Source organism: Equus asinus, chromosome 4, assembly GCF_041296235.1.
Source record: "Equus asinus isolate D_3611 breed Donkey chromosome 4, EquAss-T2T_v2, whole genome shotgun sequence".
NCBI lineage: Eukaryota > Metazoa > Chordata > Mammalia > Perissodactyla > Equidae > Equus > Equus asinus.
Genome location: NC_091793.1, coordinates 124,755,062 through 124,779,405, shown reverse-complemented (window position 1 = coordinate 124,779,405; position 24,344 = coordinate 124,755,062).

Here is a 24,344-nt window from a genome sequence, read left to right as displayed (position 1 = left end):
GTGGTATCCCATAAGATTTTCCCCAAAGAAGATCCAGGTGTTTGAAATAAAAGCCTGAAAGATGATTTGCATAAAGTTGTCATATTCAAAGGGCATATGGTGATAGATTTTAGAATCTGCTCTTTGGTACATTTTAAATGGTCAACTTCCTCTCTCACACACACATACTTACACATACCCTTACCAGAAGTCGTTGATCGTCTGTCGTATTAACAGAGGAGAGAGAAAGGACAAATAAAGTCAACAAATAACTGTTCCATTTGTCAATTGCTGGGTAACAAACCTACCTGAAACTTAGTAGTTAAAATAAAAAATGTTAATTTTGTTCATGAGTCTTCAATTTGAGCAGGACTTGGTAGAAAGAGTCCATTGTAACTCCACTCAGTATCATCTGGGGCAGCTTGAAGGACGGAGATCAGAGTCATCTGCGGTACCAGTTACTCATACAACTGGGAACTGATGCTGCTTGTCACTGGCACCTTAGCTGCACTTTCAGCCAGGACATTTCCACATTGTCTTTTTATGTGGTTTTCCATGCTTACAAGATAGTGACTGGAGTCCAAGGAAGAGCATCATGAAAAATGGGAGGACAGGCAGAAGCTGTGTCATCTTTCTGAGCTAACCTTGGAGGACATGAAGGTACATATCTTCTACATTCTATTGGTTAGAAGCAATTAATTAAGGTCAGTTGATAATCTAGGGGTGGGAACTTAGATTCCACTCTTTGATGGGAGAAGTGTCAAGAATTTATGAGCTTTAGCTTTTTCTAGCAGCACTCTGAGGCATGACATACAATAAAATACATATGTTAAAAGTGTAATTTGAGGGGCCAGCCTGGTGGTACAGCAGTTAAGTTCGCACATTCCACTTCTCAGCAGCCCATGGTTCACCAGTTCAGATCCTGGGTGCGGACATGGCACCACTTGGCAAAAGCCATGCTGTGGTAGGTGTCCCACGTATACAGTAGAGGAAGATGGGCATGGATGTTAGCTCAGGGCCAGTCTTCCTCAGCAAAAAGAGGAGGATTGGCAGTAGTTAGCTCAGGGCTAATCTTCCTCAAAAAAAAAAAAAAGTGTGATTTGATAGGTCTTAACATATGTGTACATTATGTAACTATCACTACAATCAAGATGAAAACATAGCTATACCTCCCAAAAGTTTCCTTGTGCTCTTTGTAATTCCTCCTGCCTCGCCCTCCTCACCCTGTCCATCCATATGCAGACATTAGTCTGCTTTCTCTCACTATAGATTACTTTGCATTTTCTAGAACTTTATAAAAATGGAAATCATACATTAGGTGTTTGTTTGGTCTGACTTATTTCACAAGCATAATTACTTTGAAATTGATCTATTCAGTTACATGTATCAACAGTTATTTTTATTACTGAGTAGTATTCTATTGGTTGGATGTACCACAATTTGTATATCCATTCACCACTTAATGGACATTTATACTGATTCCACTGTTTGGATATTACGAACAATTCTCCTATGAACATTTGTGTACAAGCCTTTGTATGGACATATATCATCATTTCTCTTGGGTAAATATCTAGGAGTTGAAGGGCTAGGTCATATGGTAAATCTACATTTATCTTTTTAAGAAACTGCCAAACTGTTTTCCAAAGTGATTGTACCACTTCCATTTTTAGCTCCACAATGTAAAGAGCTTGAAAGTTATCACTCCCCTCCCCAAAAAGAAAATACTGGACAAAATCATCAACTTTTCCTGGACCCATCCATCAGAGAACAGAGGTTTCAGAGGAAACCACCATGATGAAATTTAGAGAGAGAGATGAATTCAGAGAGGTTCACTATCCAAGATTTGCTTACATGGGGTAGAAGATCCTCAATACCATACACTGGTAGACTGCTTACTTAACTAGTAATTTTGACAAGCTGCTGGAGACTGAGTGCAGACTAGTGTGAGTGTGAGAAAATCCTGAAGGCTGCAGTTATGGGGAATCCCCCACACTTTCATGGACTTCCCCTCCAGGATCCCAACGGGTTCTCATGGTAAAGAACTGAGAAAAATCCCTGCCTGGCTCAGGGAGAGGGAGGGGAAGAATAGCCATTGTGAAATCTACCTAGATACTTCTCTTTAACAAAGGCCTTCTCTCCAGGGGGAAGGGTTTTCCCAGAAAGCTTCCTACAGGTTTTACTAAAACCTTGTCCTAGCTGGCAGAAGAAAATTCTACCCACTGCAGCCTGCTGTAGACTTTCTGTCTGAAATAAGAGGAAAATAAAAAGTGATAATCAATAGGGGAGGGAGCTTTAAGTAAATAGACTGAGAATGCTATGCCAGGTAAAGGAGTATGGGGAAGAGAGGGGAAAACAACTATACCCCTGGAGAAGAACAAAAACTCTCGGAAGGCCCTCATTCTGAGCCACAAGCCTATTAAAAGACTAAAATTTAAAAAGAAGATTATAGAACATCCCCTCCCAAACATCACCACTCCAAAATGCTTTCGGTAATAATAGAAAGAGCTGAAAGACGCAGACTGTCTCTGAGGGAAAGTACAAAGGAAAACTCCAAAGCCAAGAGAGGAGACAAAAATAGGAACACTTTAAGAATCTGAAGCCTCGACTAACTATAGCTACAACAAACATTAAACACAACACATCTCCTAGCCAGATTAACATTAAGACTTACGTACTTCATCACTTATCATTGATACAACATGTCCAGCGTTCAATACTACCACCAAAAAAAATACCAGGCAAACCAAAAAGTGAGATAAAACAAAATCTGAAGAGACACAACAATCATGAGAACTAGATTTAGATATGACACATGTTGGAATTATCAGACAAAGAATTTAAAATAACTATGATTAATATGATTAGGCCTATAATGGAAAAAGTAGAAACTATTCAAGATCAGACAGATAATGTCAGAAGAGAGATGGAAACCACAGGAAAGATCAAAAGGAAATGAAAAACATTTCCTTTAGAAATAAAAAACCACAATAATAGAAATAAAGACTGCCTTAAACATCCTCATCAATAGACTTGATATAGCTGAGAAAAGAATTAGTGAACTTGAAGATATATCAGTGGAAACTTCCAAAAGTGAAACAAAGGGAAAAAAAAGAAATAAATAAAACCAAAGAAAGCATCTAAGAATTGTGGGGCAATTTAAAAGGTATAATATATGCATGATTGGAATGTCAGAAGGATAAGAAAGAAAGAACGGAGTAGAAGAGGAATTTCAAGTAATAATGGCTGAGGAATTTTCAAAGTTAACGCTAGACACAAAAGCACAGATCTTGGAAGCTTAGAGAAAACCAAGTAGGTTAAATTACAAAAAAACCTCTGTATACTTAGAGATATCATATTCAAACTGCAAAAACTGAAGGCAGATAAAAAGTACTGAAAGAAAAGTACTTCACCTATGAGAAACAAAGATAAAAATTACAGCAGACTTCTCATGAGAAATCATGCACCCAAGAATGGAGTGCAGTAAAATCTTTGTAAAATGTTGAAAGAAAAAAAAAAACTTGACAACATATAATTCTATATCCAATGAAAGTATCCTTTGAAAGGGAAGAAGAAATAAAGGTTTTTCTCAGATGAACAAAACCTGAGAGAAGGCATCACCAGTAGATCTTCCCTAAAAGAAATGTTAAAAAAGTTCTTCAGGCAGAAGGAAAATAATATAGGTCAAGCACTTGTATCTACATAAAGAAAGAGCATCAGAGAAGAAATAAATAATGGCAAAATAAAACTGTTGATTTTTCTTATTCTTTATTGATCTAAAAGATAGCTTTTTAAAGTTGTATCTCATTTTAGTTGCTGATGTACAGGAATATCAATAATTTTTGTATATTAATCTTGTATCTTATAAATTGGCTAAACACATGTATTTCGGTCTAGTAGTTTTTTCTTTTTGTAGATTCCAAAGGATTTTCTACATTGATGACCATGCTGTTTGAGAATAAGATAGTGTTGTTCTTCCTTTCTCATTGGCATGATTTTATTTCTTCCTCTTTTTCTTTGCCCTAATTGCACTTATTAGAACCTTCAATACGTGTTGAATAAAAGAGATGAGAGGTGACATCTGTGCCTTGTTGTTGATGTTAGAGGAAAACGTTTGTCCTTTACCATGAAGTATGATGTTAACTAACAGTTCACAGGTTTTTAAAAAATCAGGTAAGAATGCTTCCTTCACTTACCAGTTAGCTAAGAGCTTTCTGTTAGGAGTGTTGGATTTTGTCAAAGACTTTTCCAGCATTTATTGAAATGCCCATACAACTTGTCTGTTTTAGTCTGCTATTGTGATGAATTGCATTGATAGATTTTCAAATATTAAACCGAACTTGTATTATTACTTGGTTAAACCTCACTTGGTCATGACATATTATGCTTTTTAGATATTATTGGATTTGATTTGCTAAATTTCTGTTAAAATTTTTCCCATATATGTTTATGAGGGATATTTTATTTTATCACCTAGTATTGGAATAAAAATAAAATTAACTCATATTATGAGTTGAACAATATTTTTCCTTTCCATTTTCTAGATTGCGGTATTATTTCTCTTAAATGACTCATTGAATTTCCTAATAAAGCCATCCAGGCCCAGCATTTCCTTTGTGTGAATGTTTCTAGTTACAAATTCAATTTTTAAAAGAGATATAGGCTCTTCACATTATCTATGTCTCTTTGAATGAGTTTTGGTAGTTTGCGCCTTTCAAGAAATTTGTCAGGCTCACCTGTTTCAAATTTATTGACATAACATTGTTCATAATATTCATTATTATCATTTTAATATCTGACAAATCTGTAGGGGCATAACTTCTTTTACACCTTACATTGGTAATTTATTTCTTTTTTTTTCTGATCAGTTGGACCTTGAGGGTTATTAATTTTATTTCTCAAAGAACAAAACTTTGGTTTAATTTTTTTCCATTGATTTTTTTTTCTACTTCATTGATTTCTACTCTTTTCTACTTACTTGGGTTCTATTTGCTCTACTTTTCTAGCTTCTTTTTGTAGATTCCAAAGGGTTTTCTACATTGACGACCATATTGTTTGGGAATAAGACAGTGTTGTTCTTCCTTTCTCATTGGCATGATTTTATTATGTGGAAGGTCATTGATTTGAGTTTTGGACTTTTTTCCAAGGGGACCTAGCATGACTTTTGGCTAGTCATAACAGATATTCAATAGTTCCGCAAAATATTTATTACCCATATGTATATCTGTATCTTTATTTATATCTAGAGAGAGAGAGACTGAGATTTATTATAGGAACTGGCTCACATAATTACGGAGGTGGAGAAATACCAAGATCTGCTGTTGGCAAGTTGGAGAAGTAGAAAAGTCAGTGGTGTAATTCAGTGTGAGTCTGAAGGCCTGAGAATCAGGAGGAGTGAGATCAAAGGGCAAGAGAAAATGCATGTCCCAACTGAAGCAGAGAGCAAATTTGCCCTGTCTCTGCCTTTTTTGTTTTGTTCAGGCCCTCACTGGATTGGATGCCCATCTGCATCGGTAGGGATGACCTTCTCCACTTAGTCTACTGATTCAAATGCTAATCCCATCCAGAAATACCCTCACAGAGATATCCAGAAATAATGTTTTACCAGCTTTCTGGGCATCCCTCAGGCCAGTCAAGTTGACATATAAAATTAACCATTACATCAATACTATTTAGCCCTTTTTGTCTGGCATGTAGTCATATTCTGTCCCCTACTGCCATTTAGTTATGTATTACTTACCTCCTCACATGGTGGAGTAAAGCAAGCACAGCCCTGGGTGAAAAGAGCTAACCTAGAATCCTGCATTATCCACTTATCAATCTACCTAGGGCTCAGTTTCTTGACGCTAAAATATGAGGATAGTCATATTCCCTTAGGAAGGTTGAAAACACTAAATGAGATACATCTGAGACTGCATCCCCAAAGCTTCAGTGCATCTGCACTTAGTTTTAACTTTATTCTGTTTTTTAAAATCTCATTACTTCATACAGTACAGAGTGAGGGATCTGGAGAGAGCAAGAGAGTGTGAGAAAGGGCATCCAAGATAGATGTCACAATCCTTTTACAACATAATCTCAAAAGTGACATCCCATCTTTTTGCCATATTCTGTTCATTAGAAGTGAGTCACTAAATCCAGCCCTTACTCAACGGGAGAGAATTACATAACTTCACAAATACAAGAAGGCATTGGGGTGTTATCTTAAGTGTTGCCTACCACAAAGGGTTTCCTCATCCAATTGGAAGCCCTAAAAACTGTCTTTGAAGGCAAGAAGTCCCCTAAGAAGTATACGCAAATAGCAAAGAAAGAAGGGAGAATAGATGAACGTTGCCCTGGGGGGAAGTGAAATCTAGTGTGAATTTATACCGTGCTCCAAGATCCAAGTAAAGGGTGAAAAGAAGAGCTTTTTGTTGCTTAAACCCAGAAGTATCTCCTTCATCTTGCGGCAAAGCATGCTTAGATATAGATACAAGCGAAACAAAATGAAACTTACCAAAACAGAAACTCATCAAGAGCAGACGTTCAAGTAGAAAATCTTATACCTTTCAGTCATAAGTGAATTCAGAGGATGTCTGAGTGGCCCCTGCTGCCAGCATACCTCTAGGGAAATAGCTATAAACAGAAATAAAGATAAGCATCATGTGAAGGCAAGGATGGAGCTCGTGGAGAGGACGCTTAACAAAAACAAGCTCAGACTATCAAGAACTGGGAGTTAAGTGAGGATGAAGTGGGCTTTATATAAAAGTGTTATATATGTGCTAAAGTATATTCTTTAGTAAATCTATATAATATTACCATTATGTTTTGTTCTCAAATAATTAACATTGTTGAGCCATTGTTATAAGCAATCCTTTCTCCACTTTACAGCAATTCATTCAGTTATCACTAGTTCCCAACTATCTAGGCACCACTGTTATTCCGTTTTGTAGAGAAGAAAATAAAGCCTGAGGGGCTAAATTGCTTCCTCACACAGCCTGAAAACAGCAGAGCCTGATCCGAACCAAGCAGTCTGTCTCCAGAGGCAGCGTGATTAGTGTGTCTCCAGGGGCTGCGTGCTCTTAATCACCGCTGCCCGTGGAGGCGTGAGTGAAAGCATCCCTCCAGGTGTGATCACCCAGATGTAATTGCACTCACCCAACCATCCATCAGACCTTGGTCCTTAGCCAGGAGTTCCTTTGTTTCGGTGCTCTCACCATCAGCTGCAGACTCACCTGTTACACAATTCAGGACTGAGAAAGGCGTGTCCTTAGTGTAGATCTCAGTAGTTTACCAGCATTGTTTGAGCTGCCTCTGCTTATGAGACAGGGGAAGGGCTGGGATTCATCTCAGCATAAGCTATAAAATGAAAGCATCAATGAGAGCTCAAACATTTTCATTCATACAAATTCAGCCCCAGGAATTAAGATAATATGACCACACTGGTATCTTAAGTTCATCTTGAATGCCCATATTATCCGAAGCAATACCTATGGAGAGCAGGAAAACAAACTGGTGTTCTTTTAAAAATATAGCATAGCTAAATATACAGGCAATAACTTTTAAATTTCAAAGAGGAGAACTTTTGACTAGATATATGCATAGGTTCTTAATTCACTAGAACGCAAACCATATTCTCTGTTATTTCAATGGTGTAAAATTCTTAGAACCTCCCAGTCTCCACTATTTGGTACCCTCCCTCTCTTAACTTGTGTATGTCACAGGGAGTATCCCAGAAGGTGAGGCTCTGAAAAGACAGGCCAGCGTCTAGCCTGTGTCAGGTCACCACGGTGTCTTATAAAGACACATGGGCATGTGTAATGGACTGTAGGAGAAGAGTGAGGAGCTCTCGCACATTTCCAGACCTCCTGGTTCGGGTTTGAGAAAAAGAGTGTTATCAGGAGCTTCTGAGGAGGTCCCTTTCCCCTTTTGCCTGAACTGTTTGTTAGCATCTGGTTGGGAAATATAAACAAGTAGAAATAGTTGTGCACATTCTCTGTGGATCAAAGGAAGTGAATGGGGAAAAGAAGATGTTTTCTGAATTGCTGCTTTATTCTCCTGTGAATAGCACTAAAAGCAGCGATGTATACTGAGCACTTCATTTCAGGCGCTACTGATTATCTCCTTGATTTGTTTAGGAAGCTACCACTGATTTATTTCAATAAGGGAAACAAACATCTCCTTTACGTAAATGCTTTCATTTTCCTAGTAACTGAATCTTTGACTTGGAACACATAATATATGTTTTTTACCTTACTCTTCTGTTTTTTTTTCACTAAGGGTCCAACTCTGTGTGTTAACTTCTAAGAAAATTGTTTGAGTTCTATTACTTGCTCTGATTAAGTCTAGACTTCGAATGCTTTTCCAAGGATGCAATTAAATTGATGAATGTTTGCAATGTTTGGGTAAATAAAATGGGAGTCTAAGATTTCCGGATTTGATTTGGTTTTAAAAGTGTTTCTGCAGACATTATCGCTCCTGTTACTTTATCCATCTGTTTGCATAACAACGCAGGACTGCCCAGCAGTAGAAGTTTTCACATATTTTTCTTTCATAAAGTTACTTGTCACCCTTCAATGTGAGTTGTGTGAAAGTATCAGTCTCCATCAGAATTTATCAGTTAAATTGCTCTCTTTGCTTTGAAGGTAAGCAAAGATAAAAATTGAAGTCATTTTAAACAAAATATCTGTTTTAATTTTGGTGATATTCGTTAAAAGTAGTCTCTCATGATGTGCTTTGCTTATTGTTTTACCCTTGTATCTCATACTAAAAAATTTTGCACCCATCACTGCTCACCACGTATCTGTCTCATTTTCTGCATTCTTCTCCTCTTTTTTTTATCTCTACATGTCAGAATACCCCAGCTCTTAGACTTAGACCTCTTTTTTTTTTCTCCCTCTACTTTCACACCCTACATGAAACTTTTAGTTCTGTGGTGTCTAATTGCATCTATGTGCTGGTAATCCTGAATACTTCTGGCCCTAAATTTTCTCCTGAACTCTAGACGTATATCCATGTAATTATTCAATCTCCACTGGATGTCCAGCAGACTTCTCAAATTTACCGCATTCAAAACTGGATTATTGATTCCTACCCCCCTCCCATAGCTCACTTGCCAAACTTGTTCCTACCACAATCTTCTTATATTTCAGTGAACAGCATTGCTATCTGCCTGTGTACTCAAGTCAAAATCTTTGAAAAGAATCCTTGCATCCTCTTCCTCTCTTCATCCATATCCTATGCAACAAGTTTTGTGGGCTTCATCTTTAAAATACATCCTGGAACTAATTCTTTCTCACCGTTATCACTACTCCCACCATCACTGCATGGGCTACCACGGTGGCCTTCTCCCTAGTCTGTCTGCTTCCAGTCTTGGTGATCCCTAACACTCTATTAATCTATAACCTATTCTTACACAATAGTCAGAGGTCCTTTTAAGACATCAATCAGATCAAGTCATTCTTCTGTTATAAATTTTCAAGTGGTTTTCCTTCACACTTCGCTCTCCGTCCCTCCTGTGGCGTACATGATCTGGTCTCTGCCTCTCTCTCTGATTCATGTTCGACTCCTTGGCTTTGTTCCCTGTGCCTCACCCGCTCTGGACTCACTGCTGTTCTTTGAGGGCACCAAGTCTGTTCCTGTCTCTTAGCTTACACGTCTTTATGCCTGAAAATCTCTTAAGCCGATGTCTGGATAGCTCATTGCTTCAGTCCATTTGGCTCTCTGCTCAAACATCTCCTCTTAGAGAGCCATCCCTCTTTGTTCAACCTAAAATAGCAGCCCTCCTCTCTCTTTATCCTCTTACTCTGCCTTATTTCTTCTTTGTAGTAGTTATTACTAGCTAACACCATATTATATATTTATTCATTTTTTCCCCTTGTTTCTTTGTTGTTTTTGTTTGTTTCTTTCTTTTCTTTCATAGTCTGGCTCTAACCTATATTTCTATCCTAATTATTTATAATTTTTCATCACTTCTACCAGAAAACTTTTCATTTTTCTACCAGAATAGACTATTGCATGATCATAGAACATAACATAAACTTTCCTTTCCTAGCTCCATATATTTCCTCTTCTTTGGCTTGGTTCATGTTTCTTGTCATGTGCTATCACCAATTACTCAATTTTACATTTAAAAGATAGTTATTTGATAAAGGACTCTCCTAACACAACACCATCAACCTCATCCAGACTCACTTGTCCTTCCTTTATGCTGCTTCTTCTTTTTGAATATGTCCACATGTCTCTTTTTTCATGCTGAAGTTGAGGACTCGACACTGTTCATCTTTTTCTACCCCTTCAAATATCACAGTCATTATATGTTTGTTGAATAAAATCCTGCTTTCTTGTCACATGAACATGGTCTTCAAAAATATTTTTTGCCACAAATCCTAACGATTTTACTTGACCTTTATATTTTGCACACTTACACTGCTTTTCATGTGGTTAAGCACATCTTCATTATCAAATAATAAATCTACTAAAATACCACATGTAAGATATTTTTACTTTAGTTATATTTTAGGGAACCAAACTACTTTAAACCAATCTAGCAACAGTATAATTGATTTTTTTGAATAAAAATAATTTCTTGAATAAGATTAAATTTTACCCCTTTGGTGATTGATCTGAAGACAATTTAGAGATTTTTTTCTCCTTCACTCCATTTTTTTCACAGATGCTACAACTGTGATTTAGAGAAAATGAGATGTTTACTCCCATAGTAGTTTATGATATCTGAGCATCCTCACTCGCTTCCTCTACTTCTTATAGGAAACCATCCGTCAGCGTCTCTTGGTATTATTTGGGGTTCAACAAGCACATCTCTGGTTTCATGGCACTAGTATGAAATATAAATGTTTTCCTTATGTTGTAGTATGGCATTCTGCTTTAGGATATTCTAAAGAAACTTTAAACATGTAATGCAACAATATGTTAATCCTTCATTTTGATACTCTTTTCAACCTACTAGCTGTGGAAGTAGCTCAACTGCTGAAATTTCCCAATGAAAGTTTAATTTCTATACTTGGAGTTCAGTGATCTCGGATGGATTTTGAAAAAAGAGCTTAAGGTCTTTTTTCCAGAGAAACTCTGAACCTTCTTTAAATAATCGAACAAACGAAAAAAGCAAAAAAAAAAAAAAAATAGAATTCTGCTCACTGAAATAGGTTATCTGGGAGGAAATGAAGAATTTGGAGGACCGCTAATTCCTAAAGTCCTTCTTAACATTTCCAAATCCATTTCCTATCGTCCTCAGCAGGACACCTGTGGGGCTTCATCCATTGGGAGACTGGTGTTAAGTGTAGAGTTGGAATGCTTTCCGTGAAACCGCAAGGAGAAGTCAGTGCACTTGTCAGTCCTGACTATTGCCTACCAGGTCTCCCAAGATCTTTCCCAGGGGCCACTGCTCTAGCTTATTTAGCTACCTATCAGCCAGTGACCATGGTTATCACAAGATGGACACTTTTCCGTCTTTCTGAAGTATACCCTTTGGAAGTAAATTTAGCATGCATCTGTTGGTAGTAAATTCTTCCAATTTTTATTTATTTGAAAATGAAAATGTATGTATTTTACTCTTGTTGTTGAAAGATGTTTTTGCTTGGTATTCAGTTTTAGATTGTAGATTCTTTCTTTCTTTCTTTTTTTAGGTTTTATTTTTTCCTTTTTCTCCCCAAAACCCCCCAGTACATAGTTGTATATTCTTCGTTGTGGGTCCTTCTAGTTGTGGCATGTGGGACACTGCCCCAGTGTGGCCCAACAAGCAGTGCCATGTCCATACGCAGGATTCGAACCAATGAAACACTGGGCTGCCTGCAGTGTAGCGTGCGAACCTAACCACTCGGCCACAGGGCCAGCCCCTAGATTATTTCTTCTAAGTACTTAAAAGATGCCTCCTTCTTCTGGCTCTCACTTTTGCATTTTTGCTATTGAGAATTCTGCATTTTTGATATGCTTTTGGAGGTAATCCGACTTTTTGCCAATCTTCCTCTTTTTGTTTGAGGAAAATTGTCCCTGAGCTAACGTCTACTGCCAATCCTCCTCTTTTTGCTGAAGAAGACTGGCCCTGAGCTCACGTCCATGCTCGTCTTCCTCTACTTTATATGTGGGATGCCTGCCACAGTACAGCTTGCCAAGCGGTGCACAGGTCCGTACCCGGGATCCGAACCAGCGAACCCTAGGCCACTGAAGCAGGACGTGTGAACTTAACTGCTGCACCACAGGGCCAGCCCCTTCTTCTATTTTTTATGTGGGGTGCCACCACAGAATGGCTTGATGAGCTGTGTATAGATCTAAACCTGGGATCTGAACTCACAAATCCCAGGCTGACAGAGCAGAACACATGAACTTAACCACTACGCCACCTGGGCGGCCCCTCTTCCTTATCTTTTGAATTCTCTTTTTATATTTTTATAACTCTCTGGCTTGCTGTGCTGCCTCTTGGTAATATTTTAGGTGTAGCTTCCAGTTACAATTTTAGATATATATTCCAGTTCACTTAGGTCAGTCTAATTGGTTTGTCCTCCTTGAATTTTTTATTTCAACAATTATGTATAAATTTATTTTTATTTCTGAAAGCCCTATGTGGTCTGTTTTCAAATTTATCTGGTCATTCTGGATTATTTTCCTTTTTTGTTTTTATCATTGCATTTCTCATTTCTTTAAATATTTCACACATATACATGATTGTATATTTCCTTAAATATTTCATACATATAAAATTTATGGCAATATTTCTTGTTTTTGCTACCTCTGCCTCAAAAAGATTGCTTTCTTATAAATTTGACTATTTTTGATAAAAGCTACTTGGTAGACCTTAACAAGTAAAAATTAGGGCTTAAATTGAAGGTGCTTTCATCCAGAGAAGATTTGCTTTGCCTTTTTTGAGCCAGGGAGTATTACCAATCTGAGATGTCACTCTTGTGCCCCCTTTCAGATTCCCTGGCCCAATACAGTAGACTTTGGGTTCACCTCCCTCCTTTTCTCCTAGGCAATCATGATACTGGAATGTTTCTTAGGGAAAACCTGCCTCTCTCCTATATGCATTAATTCAAGCTCAGATTTCGGATTTTTTTTTTTTTTCTTTCCCCTTGGAAGTTTCCTTCACTTTCGTCTCCCCAACTCAGTATTACAACAAAATTCATATTTTATCCTAGGTCTAGCCACTTTTCCACATTGATAAACCCCTAGGTACACATGCTGTACTAGAAGTAAAAATCAATTTTCTTTAATTATCTGAGTAATACTTTTATTTAGGAACATTTTGCATTGATTAGTACTACATTTTACAGAATTCCAGCATGATGCTAATTAAATTTTTAAGAAAAGGAAAAGAATTTAATGACTTACATAAATGTTTCCAATCCTTCCCAAACACTCAGGAATGGTCAAGAAAGGCTCCCAGAAATGGTTGTAAAATCTTTCTGACCGCTGTTGCTGGTTTTGCTCTACAATTTATTGCCTTTCTGAATTGCTAATTTTTTTTCTGAAATGCTGATCTTGTCTTTAAGACTGCCAAAGAATGTGTCTCACTCAGCCAATATTTATAACTATTTCATTTTGCTCTGCAAAGGGTAACTTGTCCTTTTAGATTTTCTATAACCCTCTTTTATCCACTTGATAATATGAAACAGCTTTCCCTGGGCTGAGTCGAAGCACTTTTTACGGGTCATTCAGACACTTTCTTCAGTCTTAATGTCCCTCCATGAAGCAATGGTCTTTTGACAACCTCCTATGAATTCAGTGTCTTAATCTTATCTTGGTACTCTTCACCATTTAACAGTGAATTCTAAAAAAAGTCTCACGCAAACAAGACTTCTGCCTATTCGCTGTGATATCATGAGGACAAAAATATGATTATTTATTTATAATTTGATGAGTGCCATGATGTGAAGATTGCCTTGTGAGTGTAAACTGAATCTGATTTTTGAGATGTGGAATGGCTAGGGAAATCTTCTATGGAAAAGTGAACTTAAAAGTGAGGACTAAGGATAAATAAGAATAAGCCAGGGTGGGGGAAAAAAGGAAGTGGAAAAAGAAACATTCTAGGCAGAGGGAAAAATATGTACAAAGACCATGAAGAGGAACAACGAAAGGGCAGTTATGAAGACAGAAGCACTGAATGACTAATTTGTATTCATCGATTGAAGTGGTTAGAAATGACCTTGGGAGAAGTGGGAAGAATTTTAACATCAGAAAGAACATGTTAATAAAGTTAGACTTTAATTCTAAGAACAATTTGAGACATTTCAGATATTTAGTATGTAAAAATAAATTACATTTGAAATTAAAAAAAGCAATTATTCTAGCTATAAGGGGAAAAAAGGATTTGGTTTAGAATGGGGTAAAGAGTGGATCTGAGGAGACCAATTTGGAGCTATGGTGGTGGTTTAAGTGAGAAATAATGGTGAGTTGGACTATGGGGGTTACAATGGAAATGGAGAGAAGAAGGTACATTTGAATGATATTGAGGCATGGAACCTACGTGATTTAGCCATTGATAATGAGGAAGAGGAAGAGCCTGCAAAATTAACATCAATTTTTGATGAAAAATGGTCAATTTGTTACTGCCCAAGGGAGGTAGTCTGCTGGCCACAAGACGTGCCAGTAGTTGAGAAGCAAGGTGGTAGGAGAGAAAGGGTTTTATTACAGCTTGCTAGCAAGTAAGAAGATGGCTGACTAAGGTCCAAAAGAACCATCTTACAGAACAAAGACTAGTAATATGTGGGGCTGGTCTCTGGGTGGAGGAGGCATCTGGTCTTCAGGTGGGGCAGACATCTGGTCTTAGTTCTTGATAATCTTTGTTTTACCGTATATGTATCAGAGACTGGAGGAAAGCCCTATACCTAGATCTGTCCGTTGTCATTGTTGATGGCTATCAGGAGAGACTCTCTGCCTGGGGGTCATCACATTCCTAAGGAACTCCAAAGAACAAAGTTATCGACATCACAGCCGGGAGGGGCTGTGAAATCTACAGAGCATGTAAATCTCCTGGAGGATGCCTATCTAGCCGGGTTAACTAATCAGAGGTCATTCAAAGCTATGATATGGTTTCTTTTTCACAATATGGCTTCCTTTATGTCAACCTTGTGCTGAGCTTGTATCATTTTCATCCTTGATGAATGGATGATGGAAAATCACTGTATTCCATGAACACTTCCGTTTTCCCATTTTTAAATACTCCCTTCTATATGTCCACTCTTTCCACCAAATATCCTTTGCACTTCTACATTTTCCTCTCAAAAATGAGTGAGAGGCTGGGCCCATGTCCAAGTGGTTAATTTCTTATGCTATGCTTTGGTGGCCCAGGGTCCACCAGTTTGGATCCTGGGCGTGGACCTACACACTGCTCATCAAGTCATGCTGTGGTGGCATCCCACATAGAAGAACTAGAATGACTTACAATTAGGATGTACAACTATATAATGGGACTTTGGGGAGAGAAAAAAAAGGGTAAGATTGGCAACAGATGTTAGCTCAGGGCCAATCTTCCTCACCAAAAAACCCCTACAAAAATCTAGAAATGATTCAGCTTAAAAAAAATGAATGAGATTTTTTCTCTTTCTTTTTGTATTAGGCGCAACATAACACCTGTTTTTTTCAGTAATCCCCAATGCCCCCCATTTGTTCGTTTGTTTTTGTCTTCAGGAAAATCAAACAATTAAGAGATTTCAGTATCAGAATCTTTCATATCTTCACTGCATGTAGAAAAGGGAGACTAAAAGAGTTTCTCTTTTCCCAGTTCTGTTTTCTTGATATGATGGACTTAGTTAACCCCAAATGTACTTGGAATAATTATGGTAGAATTACAAATTCAATTCTCATTGAATTTATGGGAAGCTATCTCTTATTTATTAACTGCATAATAGGCTTGAATTGGCAGGAAACTACTTCCTGTTTGCCTGACCTATGACTCTATTCTCTGATGACATATTCTGATTGTTTAAGAATGGCTTCTTAAGAGCTATACTGGTTTTAGAGTTGATTTCAAAGTGGTATGTCCTCTTATACAGCTTATGTTCCATCTTGCCATCTTTCTAAAGTACACTGATAAGAAACTGTGCTACTAGTTCAGAATTTCATTAAAATTTAAATCTCACATTAGAATTGTATGAAGTTTCTCCAGAGAAACAAAACTAATAGGAAATATATGTGTTATATATATGGTATATATATTTATTATGAGGAATTGGCTCACATGATTCCAGAGGCTGAGAAGCTCCACGATCTGCTGTCTGCGAGCTGGAGACCTAGGGAAGTCGGTGGCAGAGTTCCAGTTTGAGTCTGAAGGCCTGCGAACCCGGGGAGCTGATGGAGTAACTCCCAGTCAAAGGGCAGAAGAAGACAGATGTCCCAGCTCAAGCGGGCAGGCAGTAAGGGAGTGAATACCCCCTTCCTCTGCTTTTGTTTTATTCTGGCCCTCAGACAGATTGGATGTTGCCTATTCACACTGAGGAGGGAAATTTACTTTGTGGAGTCCACTGATTCAAAGGCTAACCTCATCTGGAAACACCTTCACAGACTCACCCAGAAGTAGTATTTAATTTGGACATCCCGTGGACCAGCCAAATTGACACGTTAAAATTTACCACCACAAAATTATTTGCTATAAAAAATAGAGTATTGTTAAACAAAAATCGAAGCATCTTTATTGCATTTTATGTTGTCAAGACAAAATGCACCAATTAAGGAGAGCTTTCCTTCACTGCTGCAATAGGGGGAGTATCTCAGATCTGGAGATGAGAGTGCTGTGGGAGGGTGATTTGGGACCTTTTCATGGAGGAGTAGACAATTTACAGGCAGAGAGATTTCGAGTTGTGATTGTTTTACCATCAGAGGAAGTCTCTGTCGGTTAGCTGATGTGGAATGTTTATCTGTGTCCAGCTCTTTTCAGAGGGACAAACAGTTCTAATCTCAGCTAATCATTCTTGAGACAAAGAATAAGAATTCAGAGGGTCTAACTCTGGTCTTGTCACAGATATTCCAGGAAGTCGTGTGCAAGTTTTATGGGAGTCAATAAAAGGGTAGACAGGGAGTCTTATCTAAGTCTTAGGGGGAAATGTGGTTCTTTATGGTCAATTGTTTCCTGGATCACAAAACGCTAGGAAGATTTTAGAACACAAAAGTGGAGTGGAATTTCTTAACAATCACTGTTTTCTGGTAAAACAGGGCTTACATAAAGTTTGACATTGTTGTTTTTTTACATATGAGTTCTAAATCCTTGGCATAAATAAATTTATTTTAATTACTTCTTCCCAAGTTCCGAATATTTACAAAACTGAGTCGTAACTTGAATTTTGGAAATGTTTGAATAAAAGGAAAGTTAGTAAAGAAGTTAATTTGATGGGAACATACCTAGTTTTATCTAGAATTTGCAGGAATATGAAGCCATCTGCTTTTATGGTAGAAGGAAACACTATAGTAAATTTGACATTTTATGTCTTTCATTTGTTTTATTTATATAGCTAAAATTCAGTGTTTTACTAATCATGATTTGAACATACTCCCACCAAATATAATCAGCGCCCTGGTTGAAATAGAACAGTAGCTTGTGTAGGAAACACTTTTATAGTGCCTGTTTAAACTTGAACTGTTTATAAGATGTTGGTTAAATATGAATCAAATGCTTCAGAGTGTTATTGTTTCAAAACTTTTCTTGGAAGCCCGAAAAGAAATCTCCTATATCAGTTCAGCAAAATTATATACAAGCTTAAATTCTGTCAAACTACGTATGCTCCCATCCTGCGTTGATGAACACCTTTCTGTTTCAGGGGAAATTTCAAATAAAAGCTCCACCTGAGTTTTTTTTCTCGGTAACTGCTTGTCCATCACCCTGGGCTGGTTGCCAAGCAATAATGTGATTGCCTTACAGTCAGTGGGAAGTAATTCAGTAGCACTTTTCCATTTGTAAAGCTTCTCAATGAGAAATGAGGTTGTTAGGTGACAGATGACATAGGATAGGAGCAGGAAAAAGACTTCAGAGCTAGGAATTCACACAAAAAACCACTCTATTTTTTATATTGAGTCAATGTTTTAAACTTTAATTTTGATATAATTTTAGGTTCAAATAAAAGCGGCAAAACAGTACAAAGAGTTCCTGTGTATCTGTCATCCAGGTTCCCCTAATGATACCATCTTCCAAAGCCAGGGTGTAATTATCAAAATCAGGAAACTGACATCGGTACACAATTATTAGCTAAACTTCAGGCTTTATTCAGATTTCACCAGTTTCTACATGCACTTCTTTTTCTTTTTTTCTTTTGTTTTGTGTTGCTGCTTTGCACAAGTCTATACAATTTTATCACATATATAGATTTGTATAACTCCCACTAAAATCAGGATAGAAAACTGTTCTGGCACTCCAAAGAAACTCCTTCATGGTACTCAGATATAGTCATTTCCTCTTCCTAACTCTAGCACCTGTCAACCACTCATCTGTTCATCACTAATTTTTCTTATTTTGTTAATTTATATAAATGAAATCATGAATAGTGTAACCTTTGGAGATTGTCTTTTCCTTTTACTTTTTATTTTTAAATAATTTAAAACTCACAAGATGCTTCAAATGAACACAGAGAATTTGCATGTACCCTTCAGACAGCTTCCCTCAATGATAATATCTTATATAACCCTAGTACATTACCACAATTGGGAAACTGATGGTACGATACTGTCAAGTAAACTACATAACTTATTCAGATTTCACATTTTTACAAGTACTTTTTTCTGTATAGTTGTATGAAATTTATCACAGATATGGATTCACATAGTTCCCATCACAATCAGAATAGTGAATTGTTCCGTAATCTCAAAGAAAGTCTTTAGTGTTACCCCTTCCTAGTCACACCCTCCCCACCAATCCTAGCCCCTAGCAATCATGGGTCTGTTCTAGATCTCTGTAGTCTAGATTTTTCTTGAATTTAATATCAATGGAATCATACGGTATGCGCTCCTTTTTCTGTCTGGCTTCTTTCACTTAGTATATTGCCATTGAGATTCACTCAATCAGTTGCCTGTATCAGTAGTTCATTCTTTCTAATTCCTGAGTGTCTTCCATGGCTTGGATTTACCACATTTTGCACATTTGTTTGTTGAAGGACATTTAAATTACTTCTAGTTTTTCACTATTACAAATAAAGTTGCTATGGACATTCAGGTACAAGTGTTTATGTAAGCATAAGTTTTTGTTTCTCTAGAATACATACCCAGGATCATATGTTAAGTGCACATTTAAATTTATAGAAAACTTTCAAACTGTGTTTCAGAGTGGCTGCACAATTTTCCATTCCCACCAGGAGTGTATGAAGGATCCAGTTGGTCTATATCCTCATCAATCCTTGGTACTGTCGGTATTTAGTAGTTTAGTCATTCTAATACGTTTATAGTGGTAGCTCATCATAGCTTTAATGTGCATTTCCTTAATGACTAATGTATTTGCTTTCTTGTGATTTCTTTCCAGTCATACATCCTCTTTGATGCAATGTCTGCTCAGGATTTTTGCCTGTTCTCTAATTGAATTCTTTGTTTTTACGGTTGAGTTTAGAGAGTTCTTTACATATTCCAGACACAAGCCCTTTGCAGCATAAGCAATTTGAACATGTTTTCTTCTGGTCTGTGGCATGTTTTTTCAATCCCTTAACCGAGTCCTTTGCAGAGCAAAAGTGTTTTAATTTTAATGGAGTCTAATTAATTGACATTTTCTTTCTCGAATTGTGTATTTGGTGTCATGCCTAAGAACTCATTGGCTAACCAAAGGTAATAAAGATTTTCTCCACGTTTTCTTCTAAAAAATTTATAGATTTAGATTTCTTATTTACTTCTATAATCCATTTTGAGTTAATTTTTGCGAAAGTTGTAAAGTTTAGGTTGAGGTTTGTGTTCTGCCTAGGGATGTCCAATTATTCCATTTGTTGAAACAACTATCCTTTTTACATTGAATTGCTTTTGCATCTTTGTCAAAAATCAGTTGGCAGTACTTGTGTGGGTCTATTACCAGACTCTCTGTTCTGCTCCACTAATATTTGTGTCAATCCTTTTACCCCTACCTCTGTTGTGCTTACTGTAAAATGTGTAGAAAGTCTTAAAAGCCGGTAGTGTGATTTTTCCAACTTTATTCTTCATTTTCAAAATAGTTTTAGCTAGATTTAGTAGATTATACTTAAATGTTTCATTTTGGGGAGGTATTGTCATATAATTTTTAAACTTTAAATTCCAGTTGTTCATTACTAATATATAGAAATGTATTTGATTTTTGTGTGATGATCTTACATCCTGTGAACTTGCTAAGCTCACTTACGAGTTCTAGAAATTTTTTTTTTAATTTTCAAGGTAGACAATCATACCACCTGAGAATAGGGGCAGTTACATTTCTTCTTTTAATCTGTATGCATTAAATTTTCTTTCCCTGCCTTATTGCACTGACTAAAATTTCCAGTAGTAAGTTGAAAAGGAGTGGTAATAGTCAACATCTTTGCTTTGTTCCCAGTTTTAGGGTGAAAGCATTTACTGTCTCACCAGTAAGTGTGATTTTACCTGTATATTTTTGATTGATTTTTTTATTTGATTGAGGAAATTCTATCTAAGTTTGCTGAGAAACTTTATATAGATGGATATTACATTTTGGCAAATGCCTTGTCTACATCAGTCTCATTTTTTCTTTCTACTGTTAGTACGGTGAATTACATTGTTTAATTTTCAAATCCTGAATCAACTTTGTATTCCTGGAATAAACCCACTTGATCATGGTACATAATTTTTTTACAGATTTCTAAATTCTATTTACTACTGTTTTACTGAGGATTTTTGTATGTATGTTCAGGAGAGAGATTGTTCTGTAATTTTCTTTTCTTGTATTGACATTATCTGATTATGGTAATATCAGCCTCCTAAAATGAGTTAGCAAATGTTCCCTCATCTTCTTCTTCTGGATGAAATTTTATAGAGCTAGTGTCATTTCTTCTTTAAATTTTTTTGTAGATTTTACCATTGAATCAATCTAGGCTAGAGATTTCTTTTTCAGAAGGTTTTTATCCAGAAATTCAATTTTGTTAATAGTTAAAGATTATTCAAGTTTTTAATTTCATGTTGGATATGTTTTGGTAGTTTATGATTTTTGAGGAGTGGCCTGTTTCTTTTTTTTGTTGCTCAACTTGGATAATTTCTTGATCTGTCTTCCAGTTCACTCATTATTTCATCTGTCGTACTCATTCTGCTGTTCAACCTGTCTTGTAAATTTTCATTTTTGTCACTGTATTTTTCAGTTCTAAAATTTCATTTATTTTTTCTTTATATCTTCTATTTCTTTGCCACAATTTCTATGTTTTCATTTGATTCAAGAGAGTTCCTAATTTCTTGTCAGTGTATTTTTATGGTATCTAATTTAAAATCATTGTCAGATAATTACAACATTTGATATATCTTGTTTTTGTTGTCTGTCAATTTCCTTTTCTCATCCAAATTGATATTCCTGGTTCTCAATATGGTGAATAGTTTTGGAATATATTCTGAAAATTTTAAGTCATAAGACTATTTCTATCTCTATCTTCTGTTGTAGTAAGTAATCTACCTGCTAACATTCAGAATGCATGCCCTGGCCTCCTTTTATGGGCTATAGTTTAAATGTTAATTGAGGTTTCAAAACTTTTGCAGTCCCATTCTGGTCTGCTCTGTTTGTGTGCTTTTCAATGAATGACCAATCTAAAACCTTGGCAATATTCTGTACCATACTATGGTTGTCAAATATTTTGCTATGTGTTTCTCATTGGTTTCATGTATAGGCCACTCTAGACTCTGCCTAGAATTTCATATACAGAATCTTTTTCTTCAGCTCCCTTCTCTCCCTATGCATACCTTTGACTTTCTAATTGGGTGGATGTTGGGTGCTTCATCTTTGCTGTCACTCAGTTAGAGCAAGCTTAGAATAGTCAACAGGACTCCACTTCACAGTTTCCACAGTACATGGTAGAGATGTGAAAGGGTGCTGCTTCCTTGCTGATATTCACCTAGTTTAGGATTGAGATTATCCAAATAGTTTAACTCTACAGTTTCCATGGCCAGGATGCCCAGTGTGGCGGGGAGGGGATGCACCTTTGTTGTGTTAGTGAGTATGGCGATGGTTGACAGGGCTCTGACACACAGTCTCCATAATGCATGGTGGGGAGAGGTAGAGATGCTGCCTCCTCAGTGTAGAACAGGGATGGAAGACAGGGTTCTGTTCATAGTCTCTGGGGCACACTGTGGGGAAGCTGTGAGGTTGATCTTTTATCTTGTTATTCCAGACCTGGAGGAGGCTCAAAAGTTATGCCTGTAGGGCCACCCTTTTCTTAGTCTTTATGTAGAGAGATTATGCTTTCTTGGGGCTTTTTTTAATTTTTTGTCTGTTGCCATTGGCATTTCTTGTTTATGGGCTTCTGTATTACTCAGCCTAGGATAAATAAGAGGCAAAACAAACAAATAAAACACAGAGAATTCACTTTTAGGTCATTCCTCAAGTCATAAAATCCCTAGCTAGTTTGTCTTCTTGTCTCTGCTTTCAGATTCTTCTGATAGTTTTTTATTTGTTTTGTTCAGGAATTTAAGTTGTAGGTAGTAGGAAAAATAAGGGAGAATGTACAGACTCCTTTTCTGGAAGAGAAAGACCAATGCTTAGTCAATTTTAAGTCCAGATATTAAGTCCTAGCCTCATTTTCTATTTTTCAGCACTTGCTGAATATGTTCTGGGTGCTATTAGCTCTCTTAGAGAGTTACAAAGAAAGTGGAAGACTTAGTCCCAGCACTCGTCTATTGTAATCAAATTTACTCAAAATATATTTGTTGAAAACCCTCTGTTTCCTAAACACATTTCTGAGCTGGGGATAAATAGTATAATCTAGTTGGGGAACAGACATTCAGACATATAATCCCATTACAATGGGTAAATGATATACTATGAAATATTTTAAAAGATTACTGAAGCAATGAATATTTCTCTTTTTATATATGTACATTAATGCAACTTTGTGACAGTTGAGCTGGACTTGGGGAGTTAAGCAGGAATTTGATAGACTATTTGGGAAATGAGACAAAGAGTAAAAATATACATTTTGATACAAGAAACCTGCAAATTCACACAACCAATAAAGCCTATACAGAGATATAATTGTTAGATGTGGGAAAAGGAAAAGGATAAGGCATAGGAGAAACAAGGAAAAATGGATTATGATTTAGTTTTGTGGAGCAGTATTTTAGGTGTCAAGATCGGTCATAGAGAAAGGTGAACTATGTGAATTCAAGCCATGACATATATGTGGGGAAAAGCCATGTGATTTTCTTACTATGGAGATGGTCATATGTTCCTATTTTGAGAATGCTAAGGAATTTATTATCAGTCATTTTAATTTCATAGATCTCTTAGTTCAAGCTACTATGAAAAAGTAGGTTAGAGGTGTTTTGTTTCATGTATGTGAGAGTGATAGCGTTGTGGTGGAGGAACTGTGGATGAACAGTAGCTTATAAACAACAGTGGCTTATAAACAACAGAAATTTAATTCTATAGTTCTGGAGGCTGGAAGTTGAGATCAGGGTGCCAGCATGGTTTGTTCTGGTGAGCTTCCTCTTCTGGGTTATAGACTGTGGGCTTCTCACTGTATCCTCACATGGTTGGAAAAAAGGCTAGAATGCTCCCTGGGGTCTCTTTTGTAAGGACGCTAATCCCATCCATGAGGGTTCCACTCTCATGACCTAGTTACCTCCCAAAGGCCCCACCTCCTAATACCATCAAATTGTAGGGTAGGATTTCAACATATGAATTTTGGGAGATATCACATTTAGTCCACTGCAATATGAAAGGGAAATATGGAGCTACTGAAACTAAATATCAGCATAATATCTATATAATGCCGTGCTCACTAGTGTATATGAAAAGGAAAGAGAAATGAAAGTTAAAGAAAGCCATGGCAGTAACACAAAGACAAGTCAGTTGAGCCAGCCCTGATGGCCTAGTGGTTAAAAGTCTGTGTGCTCCACTTCGGTGGCCCAGGTTTGGTTCCCAGGTGCAGAACCACACCATTCGTCTGTCAGTAGCAATGCTGAGGTGGTGGCTCACATAGAAGAAGTAGCAGGACTTATAACCAGAATATACAGCTATGCACTGAGACTTTGGGGAGAAAAAGAAAAAGAGAGAGGAAGACTGGCAACATATGTTAGCTCAGGGTGAATCTTTCCCAGCCAAAAAATAAGATAAGTTAATTAATGTCACAAATCACTCTATCACTTTGACAGAATGACTCTGAGGTGACATGGCCATTTTTTAAAAGACCTGATAGAGGAAAAATGATTACAATAATTCTTTATGGGATGTAGTTTTTTAAAATTAAAAACACACAAAAACAATTTTTATTTAATTCCTAAGTGCCTTA